Source organism: Phocoena phocoena, chromosome 2 (genome assembly GCF_963924675.1).
Source record: "Phocoena phocoena chromosome 2, mPhoPho1.1, whole genome shotgun sequence".
NCBI lineage: Eukaryota > Metazoa > Chordata > Mammalia > Artiodactyla > Phocoenidae > Phocoena > Phocoena phocoena.
This window is the reverse complement of record NC_089220.1, coordinates 2,469,846-2,487,139: the sequence shown is the minus strand read 5'-3', so window position 1 is coordinate 2,487,139 and position 17,294 is coordinate 2,469,846. Positions and strand designations below refer to the sequence as shown.

General features: G+C 41.5%; 1 protein-coding gene and 1 pseudogene across 1 annotated transcript in view; one reads left to right on the top strand and one right to left on the bottom strand.

Moving 5' to 3' along the window:
* Positions 1-17,294, top strand: part of RCOR1 (REST corepressor 1) — a 118,371-nt gene that overhangs the window by 13,345 nt on the left and 87,732 nt on the right. The gene's annotated exons all lie outside the window — the stretch shown is intronic.
* Positions 9,942-10,724, bottom strand: LOC136119116 (ribosome biogenesis protein NSA2 homolog pseudogene; annotated as a pseudogene).

The window sequence follows — 17,294 nt, the reverse complement described above, 5'->3', positions numbered from 1 at the left end:
TCGTTTTTAGTTGTTCATAATGACAGGGTAAATCTGGTTCATGTCACCCCACCTTGACTGGAAGCAGAAGTCTAGATTTTTTAAAAAACAAAAGTAGAGGAATTGGATATATTTCCTTTTTTTAAAGAAAACATTAGTACACATTTACATGTTGTCATTTACCCCTAATCTATTTAGTTTCTTCTTGAAGCTGTTAGGGCTTTTTTTTTTTTAATTGAAATATAGTTAATGTACAATGTTATGTTAGTTTCAGGTATACTACATAATGATTTGATATTTGCACGCATTATGAAATGATCACCAGGATAAGTCTAGTAACCATCTTTCCCCATACAAAGTTATTACAATATTACTGACCATATTCCTTATGCTGTATATTACATCCCCATGACTGGAGGTTTGTACCTGTTAATCCCTGTCACCTATTTCACCCACCCACCCCACCCCATCCCTTCTGGCAACCAGAGTGTACTGCCTGTGTTTTTTTCTAGGAGTTGTATGGTTTCAGGTCTTACATTTAAGTCTTTAATCCATTTTTGAGTTTATTTTTGTATGTGGTGTGAGAAAGTGGTCCAGTTTGATTCTTTTGCATGTAGCTGCATGATTTTTCCAACACCATTTATTGAAGAGGCTGTCTTTTCCCTATTGCATATTCTTGTCTCCTTTGTTGTGGATTAATTGATTGTATAAATGTAGGCTTATTTCTGGGCTCTCTATTCTGTTCCATTTATCTATGTCCCTGTTTTGGGGCCAGTACCATACTCTTTTGATTACTGTAGCTTTGTAATGTAGTTTGAGATCAGGGAACATGATAACCCTCAGCTTTGTTGTTTCTTCTGCAAATTGCTTTGGCTTGTTGTGGCTTTTAAACTTTTTTTTTTTTTTTTTTTTTTTTTGCGGTACGCAGGCTTCTCACTGTCGTGGCCTCTCCCGTTGCGGAGCACAGGCTCCAGACGCACAGGCTCAGCAGCCATGGCCCACGGGCCCAGCCGCTCTGCGGCATGTGGGATCTTCCCGGACCGGGGCACGAACCCGTGTCCCCTGCATCGGCAGGTGGACTCTCAACCACTGCGCCATCAGGGAAGCCCGGCTTTTAAACTTTTAAGTTTGGGTTTTATGTTCATGGAAGCATTCTGTAAATAGAATAATAATAATGCTTTTAGAAACCAGAATATCAAATTTTATGTTTTCATATAGCCACTGTTCATTTCAGTGTTCATGATAGAGTGCTTAGTCTGCCTACTCATTGAAATCTGATGATTCTAGCCAGAATTTTCCAAAGCAGGATTTTTTTTTTTGAGTTCACTATTCTTAATAAAATATATTATTTAAAAATTATTCGTTCTAATAAGAACTAATACTTTTTCAGAGAAAAGTGTACTTTTCTCTTTGAAAAGTATAATTTAGGAAATATCTCATTCTTGGACTGTCTTAGACTTCCATCTTGCTGAGATGTAATAAGTATTTGTGTGTGTGTGTTCCTTTTGAAGCACTTCTTAACAGAATTTTTATTGTTTCCTCGTCATTTTCAGCTTGATGCCTTTTAGATTTTGAACATCTGGCGCTTTCATATGCCATATATTGATCCTCCTAAACTGAATTAGGGTTTTATATAACTGATGAACTATCATTTTGAGTCCTTGCTGGTGTTCTGCTTGCTTGGCAATGGGTCAGTTTCCATGGCATTGCCATTTTTGTACAGTATTGTTAGTGGAGCAGAGAGGTTGGGGGTGGGCATGCAGGCCCCTCACCCTGCTAAAGCAGGGTAGAAGCTGGAGTAGCTGAGCTTTTATTTAGTTTTGCATTTTAAGTTTCTAGATAATTTGTAAAGTAAGAGTTGTATTGCTGTAAAAAAGTTTTGAAACCACACTTTCTATCTTATTAAGAACAAGTAGCAGTAGCAAAGTGAAAGTGTTGATACCAATGATTTGAAGTTTAAGTTCTGCAGACTTTAATGCAGTTAAGACAAAGCTAATAATCATTAGGCATTCTATAAGCATGCAACTTTTGCCTCAATTAGACACATTCATTGGTGGACTGTGTTTAATTGTGAAGGAAAAAACCAATTTAAAAACATGTATGAAATTGGAATTATGCTCTGGAAAAAGTAAGATGAGATGTAATTAGGTGTTTTTTAGTTTTAGCTTTTCAGGAACGTAATTCCCCTCTGACACATCTATTGTCTTGCTTTTTACACATTGCACTTTTGTACATACTTTTAGGAACTCGTGTGAGAAAACGATGGACTCCTTTTACTTATGGTGGTCTAAGAACACTAATTTTTCTCTGTTACAGGATTTTACACTTACACAGTTTTCCTAAACATTAATGAGTTTGCTTTTTTGCTTATGAAGAATTTGAACATGTAGAAAACAATGGAAATATTAATGAGTCGGGGCTTCCCTGGTGGCGCAGTGGTTGAGAGTCCGCCTGCCGATGCAGGGGACACGGGTTCGTGCCCCGGTCCGGGAAGATCCCACATGCCGCGGAGCGGCTGGGCCCGTGAGCCATGGCCGCTAAGCCTGCGTGTCTGGAGCCTGTGCTCCGCAATGGGAAAGGCCACAACAGTGAGAGGCCCACGTACCGCAAAAAAAAAAAAAAAAAAAAAAAAAAAAAATTAATGAGTCCTCTATGTCTGGCAACCAGATTTAATAATTGTAAGATTTTTTTTTTTACTTATTGTATTTTTTAATTTCTGGCTGCGTTGGGTCTTCGTTGCCACGTGCAGGCTTTCTCTAGCTGCAGCGAATGGGGGCTACTCTTTGTTGCGGTGCACGGGCTTCTCATTGCGGTGGCTTCTCTTGTTGCGGAGCACAGGCTCTAGGCGCGCAGGCTTCAGTAGTTGTGGCACGTGGGCTCAGTAGTTGTGGTGCACGGGCTTAGTTGCTCTGCAGCATGTGGGATCTTCCTGGACCAGTGCTCGAACCTGTGTCCCCTGCATTGGTAGGCGGATTCTTAACTGGTGGGCCACCAGGGAAGTCCCTATAATTGTAAGATTTTTGTCATCTTTGCTTTAGCCAAAAAAAACCTTTTTGGCTAAAGTTTAGTAAATTTGCTTTTCCACATTACAGAAAATGAAGTTGTATATTAGACTTATTTATTGAATACTTACTATATCCAGTAGTCATAAAATGTCTCGTCTGGTGTACGTGAGTGCCGTGTGATAAAGTATGCCTGTGCTCTGACAGCCTGGGGGCATGGTGGGATGAGGTGAGGTGGTTGAAATTGGATGGGAGGGCTTTCCCGAGGTGACCCTTAGGTAGGTCTTGAAGGGCATATGAAGGGAAGCTCTCCAGGCTGAGGGATCCATATGTTTAGATCCTGTGGGTAGAGAGGATGTGACATTTTTGAGGAAGTTTGATATAACTGAGGCTTGGGGAAGCAATCAGGAAAGTGGTGGAAGGTGAGACTATAGAGGTAGGCACATGACAGATCACAAGGGCCTTGTGTGCCAAGCTAAGGAGCTTATTTTATTTTTAAATAATAGCTTTACTAAGATACAATTCACACACCATAAAATTCACTCTCTTTTAAGTGTACAGTTTGGCAGTTTTTAGTATATTCACGGAGTTGTACAACCGTTACTACTGTCTAATTTCGTTTTCATCACCCCCAAAGAAACCCTCTACTCAACTAGCAGTCATCCTCCATTTGGAATTTATTTTAAATGTTGTTTAAATGTTTTTATTTATTTTTTGGCCATGTCGTGTGGCTTGTGGGATCTCAGTTCCCTGACCAGGGTTTGAACCTGGGCCACAGCAGTGAAAGTGTGGAGTCCTAACCGCTAGGCCACCAGGGGACTCTCTATTTTTATTTTATTTTATTTTATTTATTTTTTGGCTGCGTTGGGTCTTCATTGCTGCACGCAGGCTTTCTCTAGTTGTGGCTATTCGTTGCAGTGCGCGGGCTTCTCATTGCGGTGGCTTCTCTTGTTGCGGAGCACGGGCCCTAGGCGCATGGGCTTCAGTAGTTGTGGCTTGTGGGCTCTAGACCTCAGGCTCAGTAGTTGTGGCGCACGGGGTTAGTTGCTCCGTGGCATGTGGGATCTTCCTGGACCAGGGCTCGAACCCGTGTCCCGTGCATTGGCAAGCGGATTCTTAACCACTGCACCCCCAGGGAAGGCCCCTATTATATTTTAATTAAAGTATAGTTGATTTACAATATTGTGTTAGTTTCAGGTGTACAGCATAGTGATTCAGTATTTTTGCCCATTATACTACATTGTGAGTTGTTACAAGATAATGGTTATAATGCTTTGTGCTCTCAGTAACTCCTTGTTGCTTATCTATTTTATATATAGTATTTTGTATCTGTTAATTCCATACCTCTAATTTGTCCCTCCCCCCTTCCCTCTCCCCTTTGGTAACCATGAGTTTGTTTCTATATCTGTGAGTCTGTTTCTCATATACATTCATTGTATTATTTTTTCGATTCCATATGTAAGTGATATTATAGTGTGTCTTTCTCTGTCTGATTTATTTCACTAAGCATAGTATTATCTAGGTCCATCATGTTTCCGCAAATGGCAGTACTTCATTCTTTATGGTTGAGTAATATTCCTGTGTGTGTGTGTGTGTGTGTGTGTGTGTGTGTGTGTGTGTGTGTTTGAGAGAGAGAGAGAGAGAGAGAGAGAGAGAGAGAGTTTGACATCTTAATCATATTGTCTGTTGATGGGCAAGTTGGGTTGCTTCCAAGTGTTGACTATTGTAAATAGTGCTTCTAGGAACACTGGATGCATATATATATATATATTTTTTTCATGTATCTTTTTGAATTAGTGTTTTCTGTGCTTTTGGAGATATACCCTGGAGTGGAATTGCTGAATCATGTGGTGGTTCTATTTGTAGTTTTTTAAGGACCCTCCATACTGTTTTCCATAGTGGCTGCACCAATTTACATTCCCACCAACAGTGCACCAGGGTTCCCTTTTCTGTCTACCCTCTGCAGCATTTGTTGTTTGTAGACTTTTTGTTGATCATTCTGACTGGTGTGAGGAGTTACCTCACTGTGGTTTTGATTTGCATTTCTTTAATAATTAGTGATGTTGAGCATCTTTTCGTGTGCCTGTTGGCCATCTGTATGTCTTCTTTGGAAAAATGTCTATTCAGGTCTTCTGCCCATTTTTTGCTTGGGTTGTTTGGTTTTTTTTGATACTGAGTTGTATGAGATGTTTGTATATTTTGGATATTAACCCCTTTTTGGTCGCATCACTTGTAGATATTTTCTCCCATTCTGTAGGTTCTTGTTTCGTTTTTTTCAATGGTTCCCTTTGCTCTGCAAAATTAAGTGATTTTTTTTTTTTTTTGCTGTACGCGGACCTCTCACTGTTGTGACCTCTCCCGTTGCGGAGCACAGGCTCCGGACGCGCAGGCTCAGCGGCCATGGCTCACATGTCCAGCCACTCCACGAAATGTGGGATCTTCCCGGACCGGGGCGCGAACCCGTATCCCCTGCATCAGCAGGCGGACTCTCAACCGCTGTGCCACCAGGGAAGCCCTAAGTGATTTTTAATAACCATTTGTCAGTGGTTCCCATTGCTGTGCAAAATTAAACGAGCTTTAATAACCATTTAAGACTTATGTCTCTTAAAAATAACACATTAATGTCTGTGTTATGGAAGCAATAGTGTAATATTTTTGTGAAATACTACCTGCCATACTGACCATGTGTTTTAAAGCTACACTGCCCCACTTAGGAGAGTCATTGCTCTTCATTGAGCAAGGCTGGAGAGTTTTAAGCCACAGAGTGCTGTGAATGTGATTGCAGTTTGGAAAGATCATTCGTTGTTGTGATGAGGAGAGCTTGTGGGAATGAATTAACGGAAGGTAGAGAAGACTACTTATTTATTTAGAAACTTGTAAATGAGCATGTACTATGTGCCAGACACCTTTGTAGGCACTATGAACAGACTAGACATACCAGCCCTCATGGAGTCAAGTTCTGGTGAGGGGATGCCGTGGGGGTAGGAGGGAAATGAGGATGTGTTGGAAAGCTCTTAAGCAGTTACAGTAGACAGACTGTAATGACAGATTTAATGTGGGGTACAAGGAGGTGTCGACAACTCCTAGGATTTTGGCTTAAGTGACTTGGTGATTGGTGGTGCCATCCACTGAATAGGGGATGTAGCAGTTTTGAGGTTGAGATACCTGCACATAATAATTCAGGCAACATTTATGGAGAATTGTCATGGACTCTTCTCCCATCTCTCCTCTAAGTTGCGTCCACCTCGTCTGTCTTCCTGTTGTACCTTGTTACTTACTTCTGTCATAGTACTTCTCTATCTTTAGGTAAGTATTAGCTTCTATGTCTTCGCCACTGCCCATTGAGGGTGGGAACTGCCTATATCATTTTCGTAACTCTGCCTACAGACCATCTCTGCTAGCTTGGAGAATATGATTGCTTCTTATTTGCCTCCACTGCAGCTGTCCTCCTGTAAGCCATCATCATCTATAACTTTAATTACTGAGGTTGCCTTCTAGTAAGTCTTTTGCTTCCACATGTTAAAATGTAAGTCAGTATGTTTCTCTACTGCTAAGAACCTCACAGTGGCCCGTGTTTCATTTAGGGTAAAAGTGAAAGACTTCACAACGGCCTTACAAGACCTACTTAGTCTGGTTCTTGTATTACTTTTATGACTTTTATCTCCTTTCCTTCTTACAAATTTTTGCTTAAGTGTTACCTTCTCAATGAGGCCTGTCTTGACCTACCTACCTATCCATCTGTAAGTATGTTATCCCTAAAATACAGACAGTCTAGCGTCATACTGTATTCTTTCAACTATGTGATATTCTGGAAAAAGCAAAACTACATAGACAGTAAAAAGATCAGTGGTTGCCAGAGGTGAGAGGAGGAGGAGGAATGATTAGGCAGAACACAGGATTTTTAGGGCAGGGAAAATACTCTAGGATACCATAGTAATGGATACACGTCATTGTACGTTTGTCCAGACTCATAGAATGTACACCACCAAAAGTGAACCCTAGTGTGCTATGGACTTTGTGTGATTATGATGTGTCAACATAGGTTCGTCAGTGGTAACAAATGTCCCACTCTGGTGGGGATGTTGATAATGGGAGAAGCTATTCGTGTGTAGGGGCAGAAAGTATATGGGAAATCTCTGTAATTTCCTCTTGATTTTGCTGTAAACTTAGAACTGCTCTAAAACAATTAAGTCTTTAAATATAAAAAACAACAATAACAACAAAAAATCTAACCACAGGTAGCACAATTAAATAAAGTTAATATTTGTTCCTTAGTATAATTAAATCTCCAGTCGTCTCTTTTTAAATAGTTGTTTAGATCAGCATTCAAACATGATGCACATGTTGCATTAAAAAAATAGGTTTATTGGGACTTCCCTGGTGGCACAGTGGTTAGGAATCCTCCTGCCAGTGCAGGGGACATGGGTTCGAGCCCTGGTCTGGGAAGATCCCACATGCCACGGAGCAACCAAGCCCATGCGCCCACGAGCCACAACTACTGAAGCCCATGTGCCACAACTATTGAAGCGCGAGTGCCTAGAGCCTGTGCTCTACAACAAGAGAAGCCGCCGCAATGAGAAGCCTGCGCACTGCAACGAAGAGTAGCCCCTGCTTGCAGCAACGAAGACCAAGCACAGCCAAAAATAAATAAATACATTTATTTATTTTTTTAAAAAAGATTTATTGGGACTTCCCTCGTGGTCCAGTGGTTAAGACTCCGAGTTCCCAATGCAGGGGGCCTGGGTTCGATCCCTGGTCGGGGAACTAGATCCCACATGCATGCCACAACTGAGAAGTCCACATGCCACAACTAAGGGCCTGCACTCTGTAACTAAGATCCCAAGTGCTGCAACTAAGACCTGGTACAGCCCAAATAAATTGATAAATAAAATATTAAAAAATAGCTTTATTGAGGTATAACTGACATTCAATAAATGTCATATTTAAAGTGTACAGTTTGATTAGTTTTTTTAAAAATGAATTTATTTTTGGCTGCATTGGGTCTTTGCTGCTGCGTGCAGGCTTTCTCTAGTTGTGGTGAGTGGGGGCTACTCTTCATTGTGGTGTGCGGGCTTCTCATTGCAGTAGCTTCTCGTTGCGGCACACGGGCTCTAGGCACGCAGACTTCAGTAGTTGTGGGCTCTAGAGCGCAGGCTCAGTAGTTGTGGCGCACGGGCTTAGTTGCTCCGTTGCATGTGGGATCTTCCCGGATCAGGGCTCGAACCTGTGTCCCCTGCATTGGCAGGCGGATTCTTAACCACTGCACCACCAGGGAAGTCCCAGTTTGATTAGTTTTGACATATGTATACACCTGTGAAATTACCGCCACAATCAAGATACTGAATATATTCATCACCCCCCACCCCCAGATTTCCTCATGCCTCTTTGTGACTCCTACCTTCGTCTCCTCCCGCAAGCAACCGCTGATTTGCTTTCTGTCGCTGTAGGTTAGTTTGCATTTTCTAGAGTTTTATATAAATGGAATCTTAAATTATGTACTATCTTGTCTGGCTTCTTTGAGCATAATTGATTTGAGACTCATCCACATTGTTGCGTGTGTCGTTTGCTTGTTCTTTTTTATTGCTCAGCAGTATTACCTTGTACGGATACACCAGAAATTGTTCTATTCATTCACCTCTTGAGGGACGTTCGAGTTATTTCCATTGTTTGGCTATGACAGATAAAGCTGCTGTGAATAATATTTGTGTACAGGTCTGTGTGTGAACATATATTTCCTTCTCTTGTGGGTAAATGCTCAGGAATGGAATCATATAGTAGTTGTATACTTAATTTTTTTAAGAAACTGCAGACTTTCCCAAAGTGGTTTTATAATTTTACCTTCTTACCAGCTGTGTATGAGAGTTCCAGTTGCTCCACAACCTTACTAACACGTGCCATGGTCACTCTTTTCAATTTTAGACATTCTAATATGTGTGTAGTGGTATCATATTGTGGTTTTTTTTTTTTTTTTGCGGTACGCGGGCCTCTCACTGCCGTGGCCTCTCCCGTTGCGGAGCACAGGCTCCGGACGCGCAGGCTCAGCGGCCATGGCTCACGGGCCCAGCCGCTCCGCGGCATGTGGGATCTTCCCGGACCGGGGCACGAACCCGTGTGCCCTGCATCGGCAGGCGGACTCTCAACCACTGCGCCACCAGGGAAGCCCCATATTGTGGTTTTAACTTACATTTGCCTACTGACAAATGATATTGAACGCTTAAAAAATATGCTTATTTGTCATCCCCATGGCTGCTTATAGAGGTTCACTTCACTGTCCTGGCTCCGTGGCCTGGAAGCTCTCTCAAAGCAGGAAGCTGGGACAGCAGTAGGGCTGATCTCCTTTGTTTCCCTTTTTTCTTTTTTTTTGGGCTGTGTGGGCTCTTCATTGCAGGCTTCTCTCTAGTTACGCCAAGCGGGCTTCTAGGCTTCTCTCTCCTTGTGGTGCACAGATTTAGTTGCCCCGCAGCATGTGGGATCTTAATTCTCCCACCAGGGATCCAACCCGCGTCCCCTGCATTGGAAGGTGGATTCTTAACCACTGGACCACCAGGGAAGTCCCTTGTTTCCCATCTTTCAAGGATCACTGATGTGCGTTGTCTGGAAGACCATTGTTTCTTATATTTTGTTTGTTTGGCTGGATTTTTCAGGGAGGAGGGTAAATCTGGTCTCTGCTACCATCTTGGCCAAAAGCACACACATAAATCTTAATTTGTAGATTTTCCCGTCTTTGTTTTTGATTTCCCTCGTAATTTAGTTGTAGAAAACCACTAGATTGGTTGAGTTTCCCTCATTCTGGATTTTCTGATTGCATCCCTGTACTGTTTTTTTTTTTAAACAATAGTTTTCTTGATGACTGTAGACATGTAAGGCTGATTGGTAGTATTCAGAAATATCAGAGTAATGGTTTCCTGATTGGTGTGTAGGCTTCAATAATTATAAGGAGTTATTTGTATGTATCTGCTGTCAAACCGGTAAGACTGCATTTATGCATCCGTCATTTTCAGAATTGTTGGTAACCTGGGCATATTTTCCCCAGATGACCTTGCCTCCTTGTGTCACTAGGCCCAACTCGCTCACGTTCACCTCAATGACAGTACCTTTGGTAATAACACCCAGAGTTGTATATGGTGGGGATGAGGGATTCTTCTGCACACCAAGTATTGGCAGACAGAAGGTGGCTTTCAGTTCAGGATGTGTTACATGGGCCTTCTTAAAACGTAATCTCATTGGCCTAATATGAATCTTTCATATTTAGGTGGTTTTCGAGTAAAGCCATCTCCAACAAAGCAAACTTTAGTAACCACCCTCTTCCAGGCTTTCTTCTTTCTCTTTCCTGTTCGAATAACTTTTAATACTTCTGTTTCTCCCTGGGCACGAACTTTGGGCAGTGGGACTTCCCGTTTTCCCGCTTTCTCTTTTCGTTTTTGTTTGATCATATTGGAAAGTACTTTAGCTCGAGACTGTCCCTCTCTGTCCAGTAGATATGCAGGTACTGCTCCTTGTGGAGTCTTTTCATCGTTCCTCTGTTTGGTGTTTCTTTTTTCATGCATCTTAATAGTCTTTTTCATTTGTATTTTCTCAGCATGGCGGTTTATGGTAGAGCTTAGCTTTCCGACCAGTCATTTTTTTTGCCTTCTTTGAACGTTCATAAGCCTCTAGATCTTCCTTCTTTCTCTTTTTCTCATGGTAATCCAAACGATATCCATACCGCTTACGGTGTAACTCGATATATTCATTTTGTGGCATGCTGACGGCGGCCGAGCCACTGGGTGCAGCCACCGGGGCGCGAAGAAGCTCTCAATTTTCTGGTCTTAGAGACCCACCCCCTGTACTGTTTTTAACATGTTCCTTTATCCTTTATGTTTTCTATAAACTGGTGGTTAAATTTAGAGGATTGATCAATTTCTGATTAAAATTAGAAAATGTTTTTCTATAAACTGGTGGTTAAATTTAGAGGATTGATCAATTTCTGATTAAAATTATTTTGGGCAAGAATAATTCAGAGGAGATATTTTGCCCATCCTATGTAAATGAAAGCCTCCATTGCACTCCAGTCCCGCTTATCCTGGTATACTGTTTCTTCATTTCATAGCACCTACTAATGTAATGTAAATGTACGTATTTGTTTAATATCTGTTCTAAAACGTAACCTCCATAAAGGCACAGGTTTTTGTTTATGCTGTATTCCCAGGGTCTAGAACATTGTGCAGCACGTAGTTGGCACAAAGTAAAAATCTTTTGAACGAATAAATGAATGAAATACAAAGGCACAGAACTGGTGAGCTCTCGTTACCCTCATTACCGTTCATAGAAAAGTAACATTTTCTTCTGTTAGAATAATTGTGCTTCACAACACTATTAAAGACGATGTAAAATCTTCTGGAACTGGGGCAGTTAGGAACTCCAGAGGTGGACTTTGGAGGAGGGCTGTGTAACCAGCTCTACTTCTTCCTCTGAGAATAACCCTCCTTTTGGTAGCTAGCAGAGATTTATGGGCTCTTTAAAATCCGAGCTCAGAGTCGCGCAGCCTTTTTCAGGGGATCAGGAAGGTGTTCCTCTGCTCAGAGTGAGACTGCTACTCTGCCAGCCTAGAGGCTTCAACAGAAGTTGAAAGGAAGCCCCAGAACTTCAGATGTTCCTGGCGAGGTCCTCACCCCACCTTCCCCTCCCTCAGCACTCCTAGCTTCTCTGTCGCTCTCTGCCGTTGGTATTGATCTCTTATGTGCGTTTTAATTTTCTTTTTCTTTTTGGCCGTGCGGTGTGGCTTGTGGGATCTCAGTTCCCCGACCAGGGATCGAACCTGGGCCATGGTGTGAAAGCCTGGAATCCTAACCACTAGGCCACCAGGGAAGTCCCATATGTTCTTTTTTCTTGGTTATCAGTCACCAAGAAGGCCAGGATTCCTAGGTCATCCCCTTGTTCTATAGGCTTTAATCTCTAAGACGCTGTACATTTTTTTTCTGACCGCATCTCGCACCCCTGACCTTCTCTTGACACTTTTACACGGAGCCTTCTGAAACTCAGGGTACACCAGCAGAATCCCCCTAATCCTCAATTTCTTTTGTGAATGTTCCTCACGTTCTTGTTCTTACTGCAAATTCGTTGTCTCCTGATGGCACTATTTTCCCTGCAGCCCTCTCACGTGGCACATGCCTTTTCCCCTACATTCCTCATATCACTGTGTTTGGAAGTGGGATGTCTTCCTTGTTCTGTATTGCCACTCCTGTACCATTTTTTTCTCTTCCATAAAAACACCCACAGTGAATATGATGTCATCAGATTATACCACTCACTACTGCTTTTTGAAGCTTCTCCAAAGGTAGCTGTGGAGGATTGAACCCCTTATTACGGAGTCACTCTGTATCTCTTGTAATGCTTCTTACCTCATATCAATATAGTTACGCCAGTTTCTTTTTGTTACTGTTTGCGTAGTGACTTTTCATCTTTGTGCTTTCAGTCTTTCTTTATTCTTATGTTTTAGGTATGTCTGTACACATTTTTATCCAAATCTTAAAAGGAAATTTTTGCTTTTATGTAGGACATTTAGTACCGTTTACAGTTTCTTTTAAGTATTTGCTCATATATTTGGAGTTAGATCTAGTGATTGAAAGCTTTCTATTTATTTGACCCACCTGTTCTGTTTCTTTCTTGTTCTTTTGATCTTCTTTTGCATTTAGTGTTTATTATTTACCCTGTCTCCTTAGCTTGGTAGTTATATGCTCTTTTTCAAAATACTGTTCTCTTAATGGTTTTATTTTGGTTTGCAAATTTTTTTTATTGTGGTAAAATACACAGAAAATTTACCATCTTCAATCATTTTTAAGTGCACAGTTTGGGGTATTAAACACGTTCATGATGTTGTGCAACCATCACCGCCCTCCATCTCCAGAACTCTTTTCATCTTGTAAAATTGAAACTCTATACCCATTAAACACGCTCCATTCCCTCCTCTCCCAGCCCCTGACACCCACCCTGCTACCTTCTGTCTCTCTGAATTTGACTGCTCTAAGTACCTCATATAAATGGAATCATACAGTTGTTTTTTTTTTTAATTCCTTTGGCATAATGTCCTCAAGATTCATCCATGTTGTAGTATATGTCAGAATTTCCTTCCTTTTTAAGGCTGTTTAAAGAGCAGTTTTGCCAGATACAAGATTTTTTGGTTGATGGTTTTTTCCTTTTAGCACTTTGAATATATTGACTTACTGTCTTCTGGCCTCCAAAGTTTCTGATGAGAAATCTGCTTATAATCTTACTGAGGATCCTTAGAATGCGACGAGTCATTTCTCTCTTGATTTCAAGATTCTGTCTTTGACTTTCACAAAGTTTGATTGTTTCTGCTGTACAGCAGAGTGATTCAGTTTACATATATATATGTTCTTTTTCATATTGTTTTCCATTATGATTTATCACAGGATATTCAGTATAGTTCTCTGTGCTGTACGGTAGGACTTTATTGTTTATCCATTCTGTATATAATAGTTTGCGTCTGCTAATCCCAACCTCCCACTCCATCCAATGCCCCCTGCCCCGCCCCGCAACCACAAGTCTGTTCTCTAGGTCTGTGAGTCTGTTTATGTTTGTAGATATGTTCTACATATGTGTTGTATTTTAGATTCCACATATAAGTGATATCATATGGTATTTATCTTTCTCTTTCTGACTTACTTTGCTTGGTATGATAATCTCTAGGTCCGTCTATGTTACTGCAAATGACATGATTCCATTCTTTTTTATGGCTGAGTAATATTCCACTCAAACAAATACTACATCTTTTTTTTTTTTTTTTTTTTTTTTTGCGGTACGTGGGCCTCTCACTGTTGTGGCCTCTCCCGTTGTGGAGCACAGGCTCTGGACGCACAGGCTCAGTGGCCACGGCTCACGGGCCCAGCCACTCTGCAGCATGTGGGATCCTCCTGGACCAGGGCACGAATCCGTGTCCCCTGCATCGGCAGGCGGACTCTCAACCACTGCGCCACCAGGGAAGCCCTATACTACATCTTTTTTATCCATCCATTTGTCGATAGACATTTAGGTTGATTCCATGTCTTGACTACTATGAATATGCTGCTATGAACATAGGAGTGCATGTATAAAAGCTGAAGTTGAAATTAACGCAATTTACGTTCCAACCCTTTTTCTGGAAGTTGCAAGCCTTCAGTAAGACCCCAGAGTTACTCAGTAGTTACATCAACAGATTCTGCCAGTGCAGTTGTTGTCTAGGTGGGGAGACAGATTTCGGGTATTTCTTATTCCACCATTTTCCCAGAATCTTCTCCTTTAGAGATTATAATTTACATCCTTGATTTATCAGTCTGATGTAAACTAGGTGCTTTTACCCTCTTAAAGGGCAGTGCAAGGAGCATAGAACCCTTCAGTTACCCTTTGTGCTCCCTGTGTGCCTTGTTGTTTTATATTTTGTCTTAGGTGTTTTAATTCCTATAAGAAACAATTATCTTACACAATTATTTCATTAGGATTTATTTGCATGTTTACCCTTTTTGTTGCCCTTCGTTCCTTTGTGCCCCTCATAATTTTCTATCTGGGTTTATTTTTCTTCTGCTTGCAGAATATCCTGTGATATTTCTTCTGGGGTAAGCCTGCTATTGATAAATCTACCTGAAAATGTTTTTATGTCAGGTTTATTTATTTATTTATTTTTATGGTACGCGGGCCTCTCACTGTTGTGGCCTCTCCCATTGCGGAGCACAGGCTCCGGACGCGCAGGCTCAGTGGCCATGGCTCACGGGCCCAGCTGCTCCACGGCATGTGGGATCTTCCCAGACCAGGGCACGAACCCGTATCCCCTGCATCGGCAGGCGGACTCTCGACCACTGTGCCACCAGGGAAGCCCATATGTCAGGTTTATTTTTTTATTTTATTTTATTTTTTTGTGGTACGCGGGCCTCTCACTGCTGCGGCCTCTCCCGTTGCGGAGCACAGGCTCCGGACGCGCAGGCCCAGCGGCCATGGGTCACGGGCCCAGCCGCTCCGCGGCATGTGGGATCCTCCCGGACCGGGGCACGAACCCGCGTCCCCTGCATCGGCAGGCGGACTCTCAACCACTGCGCCACCAGGGAAGCCCCAGGTTTATTCTTGAAGGTTAGTTTTACTGGGTATAGAATTCTAGGCCACAGTTATATTCTTTGAGCACTTCAGAAGTATTTCATTGTGTTTTGTTTTTTAATATCTTTATTGGAGTATAATTGCTTTACAGTGGTGTGTTAGTTTCTGCTTTATAACAAAGTGAATCAGCTATACATATACGTATATTGTCTTCTTTTCTTTTTTAGTAAAGTAGTATTATTGTAACCTGCCTGGTTTTTTTTTTCAGGTGGTTTAAATTTTTTTTCTCTTTGTCTTTGTTTCAACTATTTTATTGTGATGTCCCTAGGTATGAATTTTTTTTTTTTTAAGTTTGTTTAGGATTCTTAGGGCTTCTTGAACCTGTGGCTTGCTGTCTTTTCATTAATTTTAGGAACTTCTCAGTCACTGTTCAGTCATTGCATCTGTTCCATTCCTTTTTGAAACTTCAATTTCATATATGTTCTGTATCTCTGTCTCTTAGCCTCTAGTCTGTGTTTTTCAAGTTTTAATATCTTTGGGCTTCATTTGACTTATTTTATTCTAAGTTGTCTTTCTCTATCTGCTTTTAAATCCATCCATTGAGTTCCTAGTTTCAGTTTGTATAGTCTTTTTTTAGTTTTAGAGCTTTCGTTTGGTTCTTTTTTTATAGTTCCTAGTTCTCTGCTAAAATTGTATGTCTTGTCTTTTATCTCCTGGAACATTGTAAGTATAGTTATTTTAAAATCTGGTAACTCTTAATATGTGGAATGCTTGTGGATGTTTCCATTTTATATTTCTTCTGTCTTTTGTTCGTGTTGTATTGTTTCCTCATATGCCTGGTCATTTTTTATCGCATGTTTTATATCAAACTTGCAATTTACAAAATTGGTTATAAAAAATTTTTGAGGCCCAGGATAATATCTTCTTCTAGAGAGGATTTATTTACACTAGCACTCTGGAATCACCTTAGTCCAATTTCAGATGACCCAGTTGAAATGATTCAAAGCTGAACTGCAGTCCCTTTGAGGGTCTGTTTACTTCAGTTTCATCCTTAACTCCTAGTGTATATAGCCTTTTGGAGTGTCAACCAAGAAACGGGCATTCACTAGCTGCTGTCCTTTTCTCCTCTCCCCAGTGGCGATACTTGTGGAGTCCAGTGTCTTTGCCCTAACTCCAGAAGCCCGTCAGATACATTACTCCATCTCTTAATGGTCCCCTATGAAATTGGCAAACATCCTTGAGGGGAAGAGTGACCCCAGTAGCTGGACGTCCCTTCCTAAGCTTCAGTCTCTCCTGCATTCTGGCCTTATCTTGTCAGTTGTCTGATTCCTTCAAGCAGATGTTTTAAATATTTTGTTCAGGTTCTCAGGGAGGGGTCTGAGTTACTAGTCTATTACTAGAACAGAAGTAGCTTCTACCTTTCTGTCACTTAGTACAGTACAGTGTCTGTAGTCTTTTATGATTTCAGTATCCCTGAAGATAGTTGATCCCAGAGCAACTGTGAATGACTGGACAACAGTTAAACAACAGTGACCCCGGTCCTTAAATACCTTGGCTTCTTAGTTCCTTGACCTCTCTCCCAGGTATCCTGTTCTCTACCCTACCTTGTATACCCATTCCCTTGAATTACCATTATCTGAAACACCCCTGTCATCTTAATTTCAAACTTAGCACTCTGACTGCTTCTTCCTGAACTTTTTAGCTCGCACCTTCCACCATCCCATTTCCTGCAGTCTTCAGCCCCATCGTGACCTTCAGTTCATTGATCCTACCACCTCTTCCCCTGAGCATTCTCATGTTTTTGTTCACTTTGAGTTCCACAGTCAGTCGTTATAATACATCCTCTGCTCCTATTACCTTGTTTTCCTCTAGTTTCATCTATAGTCTTGGCTAAGCCCCCACCTGTGTCTTAGCCTGGATTCTCCAGAAAAGAGCGTAAGACAAAGCTTATATTGCTAATACTTTATGTGAAGTTAGAGTGAGGGGGGAAAGAAGAAAGTTAGGCAGAGAAGGAGAGAAAGCATATACAAAGCGAGTGGTATGTTATCAAGCTGGCCACAGTTTCACAAGAACCTTAGCTGGTTGCTAGGCAATGCTGGAAACCTCCAGAGAATCATGGCACCTCTCAGAACACTCCCAGGGGGCAGGTGTGTGGGGAGGACAGCTGAGAAATGTGTTGGCTCCTTCCTGTTTCCTGCCTCTTAATGGTCAGAGTTGCCCCACAGGGTCTTCACTATTCTGTGCTTTCGG